Source organism: Artibeus jamaicensis, unplaced genomic scaffold (genome assembly GCF_021234435.1).
Source record: "Artibeus jamaicensis isolate MK-2021 breed Jamaican fruit bat unplaced genomic scaffold, CSHL_Jam_final scaffold_1964, whole genome shotgun sequence".
Lineage (NCBI taxonomy): Eukaryota > Metazoa > Chordata > Mammalia > Chiroptera > Phyllostomidae > Artibeus > Artibeus jamaicensis.
In genome coordinates, this window is record NW_026522030.1 from 31,417,877 (window position 1) to 31,432,736 (window position 14,860).

Here is a 14,860-nt window from a genome sequence, read left to right on the forward strand (position 1 = left end):
TGGATGGAGCTGAAATGAACTAGTTAGGAATCATAAGAGGCCCCATGATCTGATGAGGATTGACTCCAAAAAAAGGCTACTGAAATACGCCCACTTTGGTTGGGGCCCAACATTTCAGAGTAAATGGAGACGGGAGTGCTTTAATTGGGATTTCATTTTGAAACATAAGACAAAAATTATAGACAAAGTTATTTGATCCTCTATTTAAAAGTTAGGTCATGCTATCAAGAATGGTTGAAGATGTAGGTTGACTCAGGCATGAAACAGGTATCGCATATTTTGCTATAAATTGTCCAGTAGAATTAATAGCTCCTGGGTGCTTTCTGACACACGGGACTTTGGGCCTACACCAGCAGCCCCGGTGTATGCCCCATCATTCAGACCACTCCCTTTTCACCATCCCATTGAGTTCCAGCCTCCCTTTTTCATGTTACTCTCTGCTTTCTAGACTAAATAAATCTCTTACTCTAGCTTGGTGGCTTTTTCTATGCCCTCCCCCCACCTCACACCTGAGAGCATTACTAACACTTCCATCTTACAGAATATCCCATCTATATTAAAATATCCTCACTTAAGAACAATTATAAAAAATTAGTTTTCTAACAAAAGCTGCAGAGACGGGGAAATGAAGGCAGATTTGGGAGGGGGTCTGTGAAGGACGGAACGAAGTGGTACTGTGAGGAAAAGGGGTGACTTGGCCCTGGAGCCACGGATGGCTGTTCTGAGCTGCAGCGAGGCCTTAGGGGAGACATTTAGCTTTCTGAGCTCACTGGCAAAATGAGGGGTTTGGGTAGGATAATTCCTAAGGTCTCTTCTGATTCCCTTTCAAAAATATTATAAATTATGAATGTAAAAACATGCAAATGATACCGTGCTTTTGTGAAGGAAGGTTTTTTTTGTTTTGTTTTGTTTTTTGCCTCTATATTTTTGATTAGGAATGGTCTAGTTTAGTGATGAAACCTAAAGGTCACTTTCCCTTCTATGGTGCCCTTTTCTCCCATGAAAGAATCATCTCTTAAGCTCTGTTCCCCTTGTTCCACTGGAGGAGGAACTGTTTCAAACTTCGCATATTTTTCGTACTATTTATCTGGACCTGCTCTTGTTTTTCCATTATATTTTTTGTTAGTTTTTGAAAAGATGGTTTCATCCCCTGCCAAAACATTTTCCCTAACATGGACCATTCATATTCCCTGCTAACCAGTATCCTGTTCTTAATAAAGTATTGTTTGGGGAATTGTGGAGCGAGAGTGCTGAGCACAATGTCTGTGGTTGCCCTAGAACATAAAAACATTGGAAAGAACAAGGTGGTCTTCTCTGACTGGGCTGATTTTTTGATTTGCACTGTGTTCTGGTGATTTTCCCAGTGGGCCAGAATTGCTTTTGGGTATAATAAATCTGGGAGATGTGGTTGGCTGTGCTAATTCATCATAGTGCCACAAAGTCCGTTGCTTCTTTTTCTTTCTATTCTTCTCTCTCTCATCCTTCTCTTTCTCTCTCCCTCCTCCTTTCTTTCTCATTCACTTACTCATTCGTTCACTTGTTCAGCATGTTCACGTATTGCCCCTCGTTGCCCTCAGGCACAGGGCAGGCTGCTGTGGAGGGGCATCCCCACCCCATTGGTTTATTTCTACATTGGCCCAGCCCACATCGGAATGAAGGGCTGCAAGAGGGTCATTGCTTTCAAGAGCCTGCTTGATGACCATAATGCAAAAGAACCCATGGGACATGTGTGGCATATTAGTCACTTAGAAGGCAGTTTCCAAGCCAGCTTCTGATTTGGGAAGCCTGGGACTGGTTAGAAGGGGGAGAACTCAGAGCTCACAGTTGTGACTGGCCTGGGCTGCGAAGAAGAGGAAGGCCAGTTCCTTGGGATTTGCTAACACAAGTGGAGCTGCAGTGTGATGCCTTGGTGGTGGCCTGGAATGACTCCGTTTCATGATGAACTCATTTTCTTCATTTCTAAAACATTTATTCCATTGAGTTGAAAAAAAATAAACAAAAACCTTCCCCAGATGTGGTGCTCAGAATTACATTGCTTTCATCAATACAGGGTGGGGCAAAAGTAGGTTTACAGTTGTGAGTATATGAAACAGAGCTTATTCTCCAATTATTATTTAGTAATTATTGTATTACTTTCTATATTAACAACTGTAAACCCACTTTTGCCCCACCCTGTATTATCTGTGAGCTCAGTCATGGCCCCTCCTTTTCTCTCATGATCCCCCGACCCCACCCCATTAGCATCCACTTCATGTATTTACCATGACTTCTTTCAGCCCATTCTCCACGTCTGTCATAGCTATACAACCAGGAAACAACACATTTTGTGTGTGTGAGTAAAAATAGACGTTTAAATGAGGAGATTGGAAAACTCACTGGCCAAATGGCTTTATTTATTTATTTATTTATTTATTTATTTATTTATCATTCAGCGCTGCTTTATGAGACTCGTCTATGTGCCTATCCCGCAGATTCAGTGCGTGCCTTTTCATTGCTGTAAAATATTTTTACCCAACAAACATACATTTGTTTGGACATAGGGACAGGTTTCAGTGCCTACGGTTCTTTGCGGTGGCCCAGGTTGTCTTGCGCACATGAAAGGGTGCCACTGTTCCTCCCACTTTTTTGTTTTGAAAATCTTCAAGGCTGGAGGGCAGTTGAAAGGGCGTACAAAAATGAACTGCTCTTCATTTACCTAGATTTTCCAATTTTTGACTTGCACTGTATATTCTTTTCCCCTCTTCCCTTCCCTCCCCCCTCCCCCACCCCTCTTTCTCCTTTTCTCTCTCTGTTCAGAATACCGTATCAGAATACTGCTATATCAGAATACCATAGAATTGGTGGCTTATGAACAACCAATTTATTTCTCATTGTTCTGGATGCTGGGAAGTCCAAGATAAAGGTGCCAGAAAGTTCTGTGTCTGGTGAGAGCCTGCTTCCTAGTTCTTACACAGCTGGCTTTTCATTGCGCCCTCACATGGCAGAAAGGGGAATTGAGCCCTCTGGAGCCTGAAAGGACACTGCTCAGGACCTAAGCTTCACCCTGGCAACCTAAGCACCTCTGAAAGGCTCCACCTTCTAACATTGTCACCTCCAGGACTAGGTTTCAGCATATGAAATGGGAGGTGGGGACACAAATATTCAATCTTGGTCATTCTTGCTCTAGATAGATAGATAGATAGATAGATAGATAGATAGATAGATAGATAGATAGATAGATATAATATGCACATGTATATACACACCTACATATATATATATATGGGTTTAGGGTTTTTTTTTAAACAATGTTTTAAAATTTTAGAGCTCCCTCCTAAATATTCCACCATCGGTCTCCTAATAACAAGGTCATTCTCTTACATAATCACAATACAATGATCACATCTAAGAAAGTTAAATAATTCCACAGTACCATATAATACAAAACTAGATGCATATTTTTATTCTAAAATAATTCCAAAGTCTCTCCAAAGCATTCGTGTTAATTTATTGTTCCCAACAGCAATGCATGAAAACTTCAACTTTCCTGCACATTCACCACCATTTTGTTACTATCTGACTTTAATTTTCCCTAGTCAGATGGATTTAAAAGTATCAATTTTACATTTGCATTTAAAAAAAGAAAAGTTAGCCACAAAAACATGTAAACCAAGTACAAAAGAGATCCCAACTTCACTTCCAGCACAGGACAGTAAGCCCCATGTCTGTGAGCAAGTTAGAACAGAATGCTTACATTCTTCTGAAGATTTAGAAGGCAAAATAATGCAGCTCAATTCTTCATTTTATAAATGTAGACCTTTCAGGCCAAAAGTCTTGCCAGACAATGTTTTGACACAATTATCTTGGGGATCTGAAATTTTTTCAGTAGAGTATTAATAGTTAATGTCATTTTTTAATTTATGTGAAAAGGATAACTTAGTATTAGAATAGCCTACAGGATATGAAGTTCTGACACTGAGAATAGGGAGGAAATAGAACAGACTGTATCCGTATTCTTTGTGACAGTAAAACTCATACTAAAATTTTTTTAAAAATCCAAAAAGCTTTTAGTTTTAATCTTTGACAACTGATAGATGTGCTCAAAACTGAGTGGGTATAAAATTGTTTATCTATTTATTCATAAGAAAACATTCTACCCCTATTACCCAGTAATTGCCATTATTAACATCTGGTGATTTTTTTCAAGTTAAAAGTGTGTGTGTATATGAAGACATAAGAGCTATCCAGATCACTTACACCTTAAAGTACACTAACGCTTACTGAGTGTTTACTATGGGCTAAGCACTGCTCTAATTGTTTACACTAGAATCATCCCCATTTTCCAGAGGAGGCCATTGAGGTTCAAGGTTAGGCAGCGGGTGAGCAGCAGACATAGAATATGACCGCAAAATTGGAGCCCTCTTAAAATTTATCCTGGCAAAGTAGGTTTTATGCATGCCTTTCTCATACACTGTACTAGAAACATCATTCCATGTCGGTAAGTACTCATCTGCATCAATGAGTACTTATAATATTTTCATTATATAGAGTTAACATAACAAATTGAGTTCATCTTCTATCCCTGTGAATTTAATTTTTTATTTGTTATTGTGGGTCACACTGTGGTCACTGTCTCATTACATATGTCTTTTGCCACATGTCCAATGACTTCTTTAGGTTAAATATCCCAGAACTAGAATTTCTGGTTGACACAACATCACATTTTGTGTGATGTTGGTCTAAGCTGTCATATTATTTTCCTATTGTTTTGCATAGGGGCTGCAAGAATAAATTGGAATGGTTTTCTGTTTTTTTATATTTCCACTAATACTGGAATTTGTCCATTTTTCTCTTCTCATGAACAAAATACAGTATCTCATCATTTTAACTTGCATTCTTTCACTAGAGTGAGACCAAATAATTTTCCTATGCCAACTTGTATTTTCTTTTTGTGAATTGTCTTTTGGTACTTGACATGTTTGTTTTTTTGTCCTGTTGATACCTTTTTCAAATCGATTTGCAATAGCTTTTTAAATAAAGAATATAAATTATTTGTTAGGATAGCTTATTTCCTAGCTAGGTCTTCCTTTTTTTCATGGTCTATTTTACATCTTGTTTATATTAAAATAGTCTGAATTTCCCCAATGCAATATTTGACAAATAGTCACCTTCCTTTCTTGAAGTATATTGATCATTTAAATTTTTTTGCATGTAGATTTTTAACTCATCTGGGATTAACTTTGGTATGCCATACAGATCTCTTTCTTTTCCCCTATTTGGTTAAAGTCTAGTCTCAATACTACTTACTGAGATGACATTTGTGAAGGTGGTAGGTGTGGTCTCTGGCACACAGCTTCTTACTCACTCCCAATCTATTGCCTTGTCTCAGAGGTACAAAGTTAATGTTAAGTGGCTTGCAATATCCAAGAGTTGATCTGGAGGCAGAGAAACAAAGAGCAGTACTAACAACTGAAATCTCACCATTGCATTAATGGTAAATATTTATGCGGCTCCTATGAATGATGTGTGAGAATTGGTAGCTTCTGTAAAGCCATTTTAGGATTTTGATGAACCTTTTCTCTTGGGACTTGCTTTTCCAGCAGGCCAACGTCATTACCAGGGCAACGGGAGATGTGCTCATTTCTCCATCTCTCAAAGCCGCCCCATTTCCTGCACTTTCCTCCACCAATTTCCCACCAAAATAAGCCCCCTCAAGCCCAAAATGTAAATAAATAATCCCTCAGAATCTAAGTTTCTTCTATTTCATTTTACAACTTGTTGGAACTACTTGACTGCTTTTATGGAATTTCTTTATATTAAGGCTGTATTGCAAATATTGACACTCTAAAGTTACAGCAGCTATTTCCTACCAGATAAACCAAGAAAAGGAAAATGGTTGTTTTTTTAAGAAAAACAAAAAACATGCCACACTTTTATTATTGCTTCTTTTTTATTGGATTTTTCCCATTACCATTTCCCCGCCTGTACCCTCTTCTACCTCCACTCATCCCCTATTATGGTTTCTTGTTTTCCCAAAGATGCCATTCAGATCTAGTAAGAGAATAGTCCCTCCCCTTCATTTCTAAGTTTGTTCTCTCTTGGGGGCGGCTGAAATGACCAGACTTTAGGAGCAGGGGAGCAGGGGAGGCTCCATGAAAGAGGACTTCAGCTTCAGTCTGGAAGGCGCTTCAGTACCTGATCGCCTAGTGATTTGAAGTCACTTGGAGGGTGGGTGGCTAAGTGTGTGTGTATGTCTATAATGAAATCCCAGTTATTGTCGTCTCTTGATGAGTCTTGTTTCTGCCACACATGTACTTCATGGAGAAAGGGGGCAAGGGTGGATGGAGGGTGAGTTTATATCAGCCAGTGGTTGCCAGATATCACAATCTGATGAAGAAAGTTAAAGACCCTGTTTATCTGCAGGACAGAGTTTGGATGGTAAATATATCAGTAGACAAATGGAAACTAAATCATCCAGGAATGCAAAGAGATTCAGAATTTGGAATGAGGAGGACGAGGAAGATAATGACAGCTAGAGAAGGTACATCAAACCATCAAAGATCGTTAGCCAGGGATTCTTGATTTCAGTTCTGGTTGATTGGCAGACACATTAAGTTCTGCATAAAGTATAATGAAAATTCTTAGCTAGTCTGCCAAAAAGGTTGAATTTTTTTCCTTAAGTCTATAATGGAAAAAATTAATCCACATATGTTGGGATGGAGCAGGAGCAAGTGAAGACTAAGCAGACTGCATGAAAATATTTACTGTTTTCATCAGGAAAATTGGAGCTGAATTTTCATTTCCCTGAAGGCTTTAAAAATGGGAATTAGACCCACAGTATCATAACCAGTAAGGGAAAAGTCTCAAATTGGATCTCTAGACCTAATATAACCAAGTTTCCAGTGTATGGGAGTGAATATGAGAGTGACAATTTAAATAAGCACACCGTAGCTCATAACCAATCTTATTTCTCCTGTGGACAATCAGACTTTGGGAAAATCCTTCCAAGATCATCTCATTTTCATCTCCCATTAGATTCTGTTTGGATTTCAAAGTGTAGAGAATAGTTGGATGATAGGAGAGCATATGAAGTGTTAATGGCTACTTTGAAGATATTTTAAATGCATTTTAAGTAGTATTATCAAACTGATTTCACACTGTAGTCCTTAACTTAAATCCATGTTATAATAATGTATATGTCTGGCACCTCAATGTGCCCTGTGATAATGGTTATTACAGGGTGGATGTTTAATGTGATCACGTGACATCACTCCCAATTGTCCTGGGTTCAGAAATACTGGCTAGCTCAGAAGAATCCTCACCTATTCAGCAAATAACATATACCATTCTTAATGTGCTTTCAAAGTTTTCTTCAGTTCTTAAAGACCCTGGGTGAAAACAAGTACTCTCTGTTTTAGTCTGTCTTCCTTTCAGCAAATAACTTAAAAGTCAGATTTTCTCTATTGGGTAGATCTATACCAAATATACCCAGGCTAGGAAGGTATGTGCTAGGTAAATAAGAAAATTTTGTGATTGAGATTGATCTCTTTAACCCTGAGTGTGTATCGAACCAGGCAAGCCCTTCACAAAGCCAGGGCATGGGTAGTAATACAAACAGAAGCCCCTGGCTGGTGTCTTCTTGCTGCCACCATTTCCTACGCACAGTGGGCACTAGGGGTAGAATGCGGGAGGGTTTGTGTGGAATTAGAAAACCAGAAAATTACAATTAAAAATAAGAATGTTGCTACTTACCTGGCAGGGGAGATACCATGATCACGAAGGTGGTTTTCCTAGGGTACAGCTTATCTATTGCACTCCGGACATGTTGACCCCTGTGATTTCCCCAAATGTGGGAGACTTGACTGCATAATTTGTGGAAGTGAGGGACTGTGTTTGTGCTCTCCCCTGAAAAAAATTAAAAAATGAAAATGTTGAACAATATTCTGACCAAATAAAATGGGAATGGTATCCTAGAGTGCATACTTCCGGGATTGCTGCTGATGGAATTAAATTGATGTTGCCATGCTGAAGCCAAAACATAATGAGCTCACCCACATTTACTCCCCCAAAATAACTTTATTTTTTACAAAACCTTTTTGTTTTTTAATTACATTGGACAGACCTTATTATATATAGCTTCAGGTGTACAACATAGTGAGGAGACATTTATATAACTTACAAAGTGATCAACCCAATAAGTATAGTACCCACCCGACACCATACAAAGATATTATATTATTGACTATAGTCCCTATGTAAAGTAACTTTAGTCGAGGACGTTTCCTCCCATAGAAAATGTGAGGGGGAAAGTTCCAAAGAGAAAATTCTTTGGCATCTGAGAAACAGTCCAAATGGTGGTTAAGACAAGTGGAAAGAGTGAAGAGCCCTTGCCCCTCGTACTGGAGGTTTAAAATGTTCATTATATTCAGAAAATGTGTAGGAATCCCCTTTTATTCTTCTTATGTTTGTAAAAATCCTACCAAAATTGTGATATCAACTTTCTCTGAGGGTTGACAATGCAGTTCCCTTTCCCAAACATTCCTGGGTTGACTAGCGTGCCCCCCAATTTGTGATAAATTTGGCACCTGTGAATGTGAGCTTATTTGGAACAGGGTCTCTGATGCGGACACTGGCCCGCAGTGTCTGTGGCATCATAGATGAGATATGAGACAAATATACATGGACAACCAACTCCCGTGGAGGAAAAGGGACAGTACGGCTACCCTCTCAAGGGGAGAGCATGCCAACCCTTGCCTAGATAGGCTTTTATTGGGTTTAATTAGCACAGGAATATAGGTAAAGCTCATTAATCATTCTCAGGCAGTAAGGATCAAACAGTAGATAGCATACAAAGAACTATTAGGGCCTATTCTGAGTCAGGGTCTGTTAGCTAAAGGGTTATAAAACCTTGGGAAACAAACTCATTTCCTGCTGGGGCCTTCATTATTTAACTAAGAGCATTCTTAGCAAAACAGGCTTCACAGGATTTTACATACTCTTTCTTAGGCCCGATCACCCCAGGAACCAGCACAGGGCTGTACCACCCTCTGTCATTGTTTTAGGCTTAAGTCAGGCAGAGGTAGTAAGGCAACTAGGAGATTAGGAGACTTCTCACAGACAGAATGAGGACTCAGGCAATGTCAAAGCTGAGGGGTGAGGGTCCATCACCCCCTTTTGCTGTAGCCCCCCAAGTCCTTCCCTGAGGCCTCCCCATGATCATGCCTGTCTTAGGTCATTCCCCCCTTGGGGAATCTTAGCTGTCACTGGCTAACCAATCAAGCATTGGGGGCCAGTTATGGATGAAGTAAAAGAAGCATAAGCAGTGCTCATGCCAGGGAGTTAAGCTTTGTCTCCTTAGTGGCTCATGATCCGAAGTTCACTCACTCAGCCTTAGCCATGAGGGGGTTACAGCTCCTAAAACCAGGCAGGGCAGTTCCCAACAGGTCTCTGCACATGTAATCAAGTCAAGATGCAGTCCTCTTGGATTAGGGTGGGCCCTGACTCCAATATGACTGGTGTCCGTAGAAGATGAGTGAAATTTGGGCACAGACACACTTGGAGGAATGATGGCCACGTGAAGACAAGGGCTCGTATTAGAGTTCTGTTGTCATAGATCAGGCTACGTCCTGGATTGTCAGCAACCACCGGGAAGGAAGGGGGGGATGCAAGGAATAGATTTTTCCCCCAGAGCCGCAGGGAGAGAATAACTTTCTATTATAAGCCACCCAGTTCATGGTAATTTATTACAGCAGCCTAGGAAACTAACACAGACACTACTTCCTAACGTCCTCATTATTGTCAGAAATGCCACCAAGTTCCTGGGCTCAAAAAGGTTACAATTCCTGTCGCTAATCTTGTCTATCAAATACACTCAATCTTCCACACCATTGCATTCCGTTCTTCCTCTGCACTTTTGTGGTGATCTCCCTAGCACTTGTAATAACAATTAATATTTGAATACTGCTTTCTAGGATTAGAGTGATTTTAATTTTCACAACAAATGATAATGGGACTGGTACTATTCTGTTTACTTAATGGATGAGGAAAGTGAGGTTCAGAGTTTAAGTCATTTGTCTAAGGTCACACAGTTAATTAGTTAAAAATCAGGGATTCCAGCAAAAACAGGCCTGATAGTTCCAAGAAAAAAAAAAACAAGTCAACCCCAGATGGAGTGCCTGGCTGTAATGATTTGCCAAACCGCCTTCTCCATCACTCAAGGAAAAGGCCCCCAGCACACGTCTGTGTCACTGGGGTGAGATGAGAATAAGGCCCGAATCGTTCTCCTTTGCTTCCCCACACCTTCCGGGACTCACCCTTGTTGTGAACACAGCAAATGCATCCCAGTGTTGACAGACTCGAAAAGAGAGAGCTTATTTGCCTTTATTTTTGTCTTAAAACAATGAAATTTCTTTTATATGTTTAATTACATCCTTAAAAGAGACATTGGGTTGACTTTTGGTGGAAAGCTTTTTTTCCCCCCGTAAGTAGGTCACTGGAGATATAATTAATAGAGATAATAGCTATTTCATACACAGATTTCTTTTAGTTGAAATGACCTCTCCTGAATACATTTTCCTCATGCCAGTAACGAAGCAGCTGGGTGGGTTCCGTTGTTCAGCTGGTTTTATAGCAAGGTCAAAAGTACATCCTCCCAACATAAGAAACATGTTAGTTACTCCCATAACTGTCTGACTGAAAAGATGTTTTTTTCCCCTAAGGTGGAGGTTATGGATTTTCTCCTCATGGGCTGTATGTTTAAGCAGTAAATTACAGAGTCGTAATGTTGGAGGTGGCTGTAAAGCCTCTTCCAACCCCAGTTCGGCAGTTATACCGAGGGTGGCCATGTACTTTATTGACCGAACTAGAACACGTTTGAGGATAAAAGAAGATACTATCAGTAATTACCTCAAGACAACGGGGCTGGTCCTGAGCAACTGGAAGCTGTGGTCCTACTACTCATTGTAATTGGCCTTGTAGAGAGGAGTGCAACCACGAACAGAGGGAACTGCCCACACTCAGAGGGAGAGCTTGATGGGGGCGGGCTAGAGATTACTATTAGTCATGAATCATTAGATTGTTTTTTTTTTGAAATTAAACATATGTATTTAAGGAACTCTTTTGAGTATCCGTGAGAGACACATTGAAAAATTCTTACCCCAATCTCTCAATCTTAGTCGTTCTGGAGCTCATGAGGCTGGGAGACTGAAGTTCAAAGGGATCTTGGCCTGGAGGAAAGGGTGCCAGGGAGCGGCACTTCCCACTGGGGGAAGAAGATGCCCTACAATTAGCGCCCAACCTAGACACGCAATATATGCTCAGTAAATAATGTTTGGAATGGCGAAGCACATCTTCCACTGGATTGTGAACTTCTTGATTCACAGTTGTACAACAGGAAAGAAATGTGTTTCTTTCAGTGGATAAAACCATAATGAAGACCATTTGATGAGAATCAAGAGTTGAGTAGGCACAGGCTTGTTTGTTGATATGGGGGTTGAGAAGAGAATGAAAGGGGGAGGATATATCTCATGTATTCTGGGAAAGGCTCCGCTGAATTGCAATGGTTGGAAAGATCCACAGGCTCCATAGTGATTAGGTGTGGAGTGCTAAGGAAAGTGGTATCAGGTAATCCTTGCAATATCCAGGCATTTATTGAGTGCCTACTCTGTGGCAGGGGTTGCCAAAGGTAGAAAAGGGAGTTCATGATCTAAGGGAAATCACAGACTAGTGAGAAGACATATAAATCTATAAGTGTCATGACAAACTGTAATAAGAATGGTATGTAAAGATATATTAGTAACAGGAAGAAAATTATGGGTCTTCTAGCTGGGAATTCAGGGGGATTCATGGGAAAAGTGATGCTGGAGCTGTGTGATGAGTTGACCTGGAAGGCAGCGGGCTACTGAGGTAGAAAAAGGAAAGCAAAAATTACATGGCCTGAATTTTAACCTTGCCAATATCTCTCTGTTACATATTTTGATTATGATGACAAACCGGAAAAGCACCATATAGCTATTTGCATATCTACTTACATCTGAGTAAAACTCACTTCATACAACATAAGAATCATGAGAAGGACTTCAGGGGAACAATTCTATCCCAGGTCGATGGACAACAGTGCATTGCATTTTTGAAGCCCTACAGTTTGGAATCCCATGCTTCAGTTCTTAACCTAATCCTACACCTGATTGCACTTTTGTTTAACTAACATTTATTTTCACCTCAATTTATCTTTGGGGCTGTGGGAGGACGGATAGTGGAGTAGACCTGGTACTCTGTAGGTGCTGGTGTTTCAAAACGGCAGCTTGTCTACTTGCCTACACTTATTGTGGCTTAAAGATAATAAATTCATTGTCTTTTTTGCTTCTTTCTTTTTTCCCTTAAGAAATTTTTCTCTCTTTACTAGTCTTTTTCCTTTTTCTTTTCCAACATAGCAAAATCAAACTATTGGACAATCATAACTAGAACAAGAACAAATTTGATTTTAGACTCATTCTGGTGTTCACCGTTCTAGGGTTATATTACGCCTCAGATTCTTTCATGTTGGAGAGGTCAAAGTCTTGCTGGTGACCTGATGTTAGGATTTCTTGGTGAACATTTCTATAAGAATGGGTGAATATTAATTTTTAGGAGGAAGAGTGAACTGTGGAAGGATCTAAAATTGTTTATGAAAATGCATACTATTTGTCCTTTTGGAGAGTAAAACAAGTCAGAGTCAGAGAGTGGAAAGTGATTTGTGACCTTCCCTAAGAGTAAAGTGAGTTGCACTTCTCATGGAATCACTAATATTTCAGCTGTAAGCCATAGAGCTTATTTAAATAGTTTTCTCCTTATCCTTTGTGTGTCTTACTCATTTTAAGGCAAAAGTCATTGATTTCCAGGGCATCTTCCACAATAGATTTTTGTCACTAACAAGCAATTGATTATTAAGATTCTGTATATTTTGCTACTTTTCCAGACTCATGCACATGAGCTATTGACATAAAGAGAGTAAAGTTGTATATCTCTTTATAGAAGGCTCAGTTATAATGTTTGGCAAGTAACAAAGATCTCTAGATCATGTGACTATATACAAGAGATGTCTATCAGTCAATGACATCTGCTTCCTGATACAAAGCAGTTAGTACTCAGCTAAACATTTGTATTGAACTTTTAAAGAATACCACACCACATTTATAGTGAATTACAGAAATTTGATTGTATGGGTAAATGGCTCAAACTAATTTAAAGTAAAAATTACCTTGTTGTGTCATTGCATTTTATACTGAATTTATTGGGCTGACCATTCGCAAAACCATACAGTTTTCAAGTGTACAACCCAATGAAATATTATCTGCACACTGCATCCTGTGCCCATCACCCAAGTCAAAGTCTCTTTCCATCCTCAATTTTCTCCTGTTTGCCCTCCCTCCCCCTCCCTTCCCCATCCCCCTCCCTTCCCCATCCCCCTCCCTTCCCCATCCCCCTCCCTTCCCCCTTCCCCCCTTCCTTTCCCCCCCTCCCTTTCCCCTCCCTTCCTTTCCCCTCCCTTCCCCTCTGACCAATACCACACTGCTATCTGTCTGTGTGCTTGTGTGCTGTGTATGTGCGTTCTCTGGCAAATCCCTGCGCCTTTTTTCATCCAGTCCCCCAACATCCTCCCCTCTGACAGCTGTCAGTCTGTTCCATGTGTCCACATCTCTGTTTCTTTTTTGTTCATCAGTTTATTTTGTTCATTAGATTCCACATATAAGTGAGATCACATGGTATTTTGGGGATTTAAACTTCTAAATATGCGAAGTGCATTCATTTTTTGTACTTCCAATTAGAAAAACAATTATTCAAAAATTATTTTTGATAAAAAATTGTTAACATGACCTTTTGGCTTTGCCTGAGATCAGAAATTAACTTTGAACTTGCATATACTTTCTTGATCAAAATGAGGCCCAAAGATGAAATAAAGTAAAGGGAAATAGAATCCCTGCTGTTATTGGTTAGTCAATAAACACTTCTGCAGATTAATGAAATAAATAGGCTATTAAATATAATAGTGTTTTTTGAATTTTGCTCCATTGTTTTATGGTTAGTTTTTTTTTTTTAATCTCATATTGTCTGTTGAGCCTCATCACTTAATTTCATTCGGCTTTGTCTTCTTGTTTCAAAAGCTTTGTATTCACTCCTTTTATTGAGACAACAGCCAGGAGCCCTGTCTCCAGTTGTTTACAGTTCTGCATTGCCTAGGATATTGCTACTTCTCCTTTTATGGTGAAAAGTAGCGCCTCTAATTGCAAACACAGGAGCTGGGAAAAGAGATGTAGTTGTGACATGGGTGGCTGGGCAGAAGCATGCTGACTTAAATAAGTAAACCTTTATGGCACTTTAAATACGGTATTCCTCTGGAAATTGAAGAAGCAGAGCTCATGCAGGGATATTTTATTCACGCAGGAATGAAATTAGACCATGGTATAAAACCCCATCAGCTAAACTGAACATGATGTAAAAACTTGAGCATTCAGTCCCAAGTAGGTTGTATTAGCAGAGGTTCCCCTTGGAAGAGCCCAGGAGAAGTGATTCCCAACCAATCCGTGAACTGGGTGCATCAGAACTCCTGGAGTGCTGGTTAAAAAGTGCATATTCCCAGGCTTCTTCAAGTGCCAGTCAGATTTGAAATGAGGAGGAGCCAAAATTTGTATTTTTTTTTAGTATTCTCCTCTCCACTGGATTGCACTTGGGTAGGTATCTTAGTCCATCAGGCTGCTATAATGAAATACCACAGACCGGTATTCATAAGTGTCAGTAAGATCTCCAACTTCCATCCTCCAGGCCGTGGGTAATAAATTTCTGTTGTTTATTTTGTTTCTCACAGTCTGGAGGCTGGAGTTTGCAGGTCAAGTGCCATTGGGTT

At 39.8% G+C, this 14,860-nt stretch overlaps 1 protein-coding gene and 1 non-coding gene across 2 annotated transcripts in view; both read left to right on the top strand.

Moving 5' to 3' along the window:
* The window catches only part of GNA14 (G protein subunit alpha 14), a 162,599-nt gene that overhangs the window by 65,693 nt on the left and 82,046 nt on the right, over nt 1-14,860 (top strand). The window lies entirely within an intron of this gene.
* LOC119052112 (U1 spliceosomal RNA) lies at nt 7,724-7,887 on the top strand. The gene has a single exon (XR_005083066.2). It is a non-coding gene; the product is annotated as a U1 spliceosomal RNA (small nuclear RNA).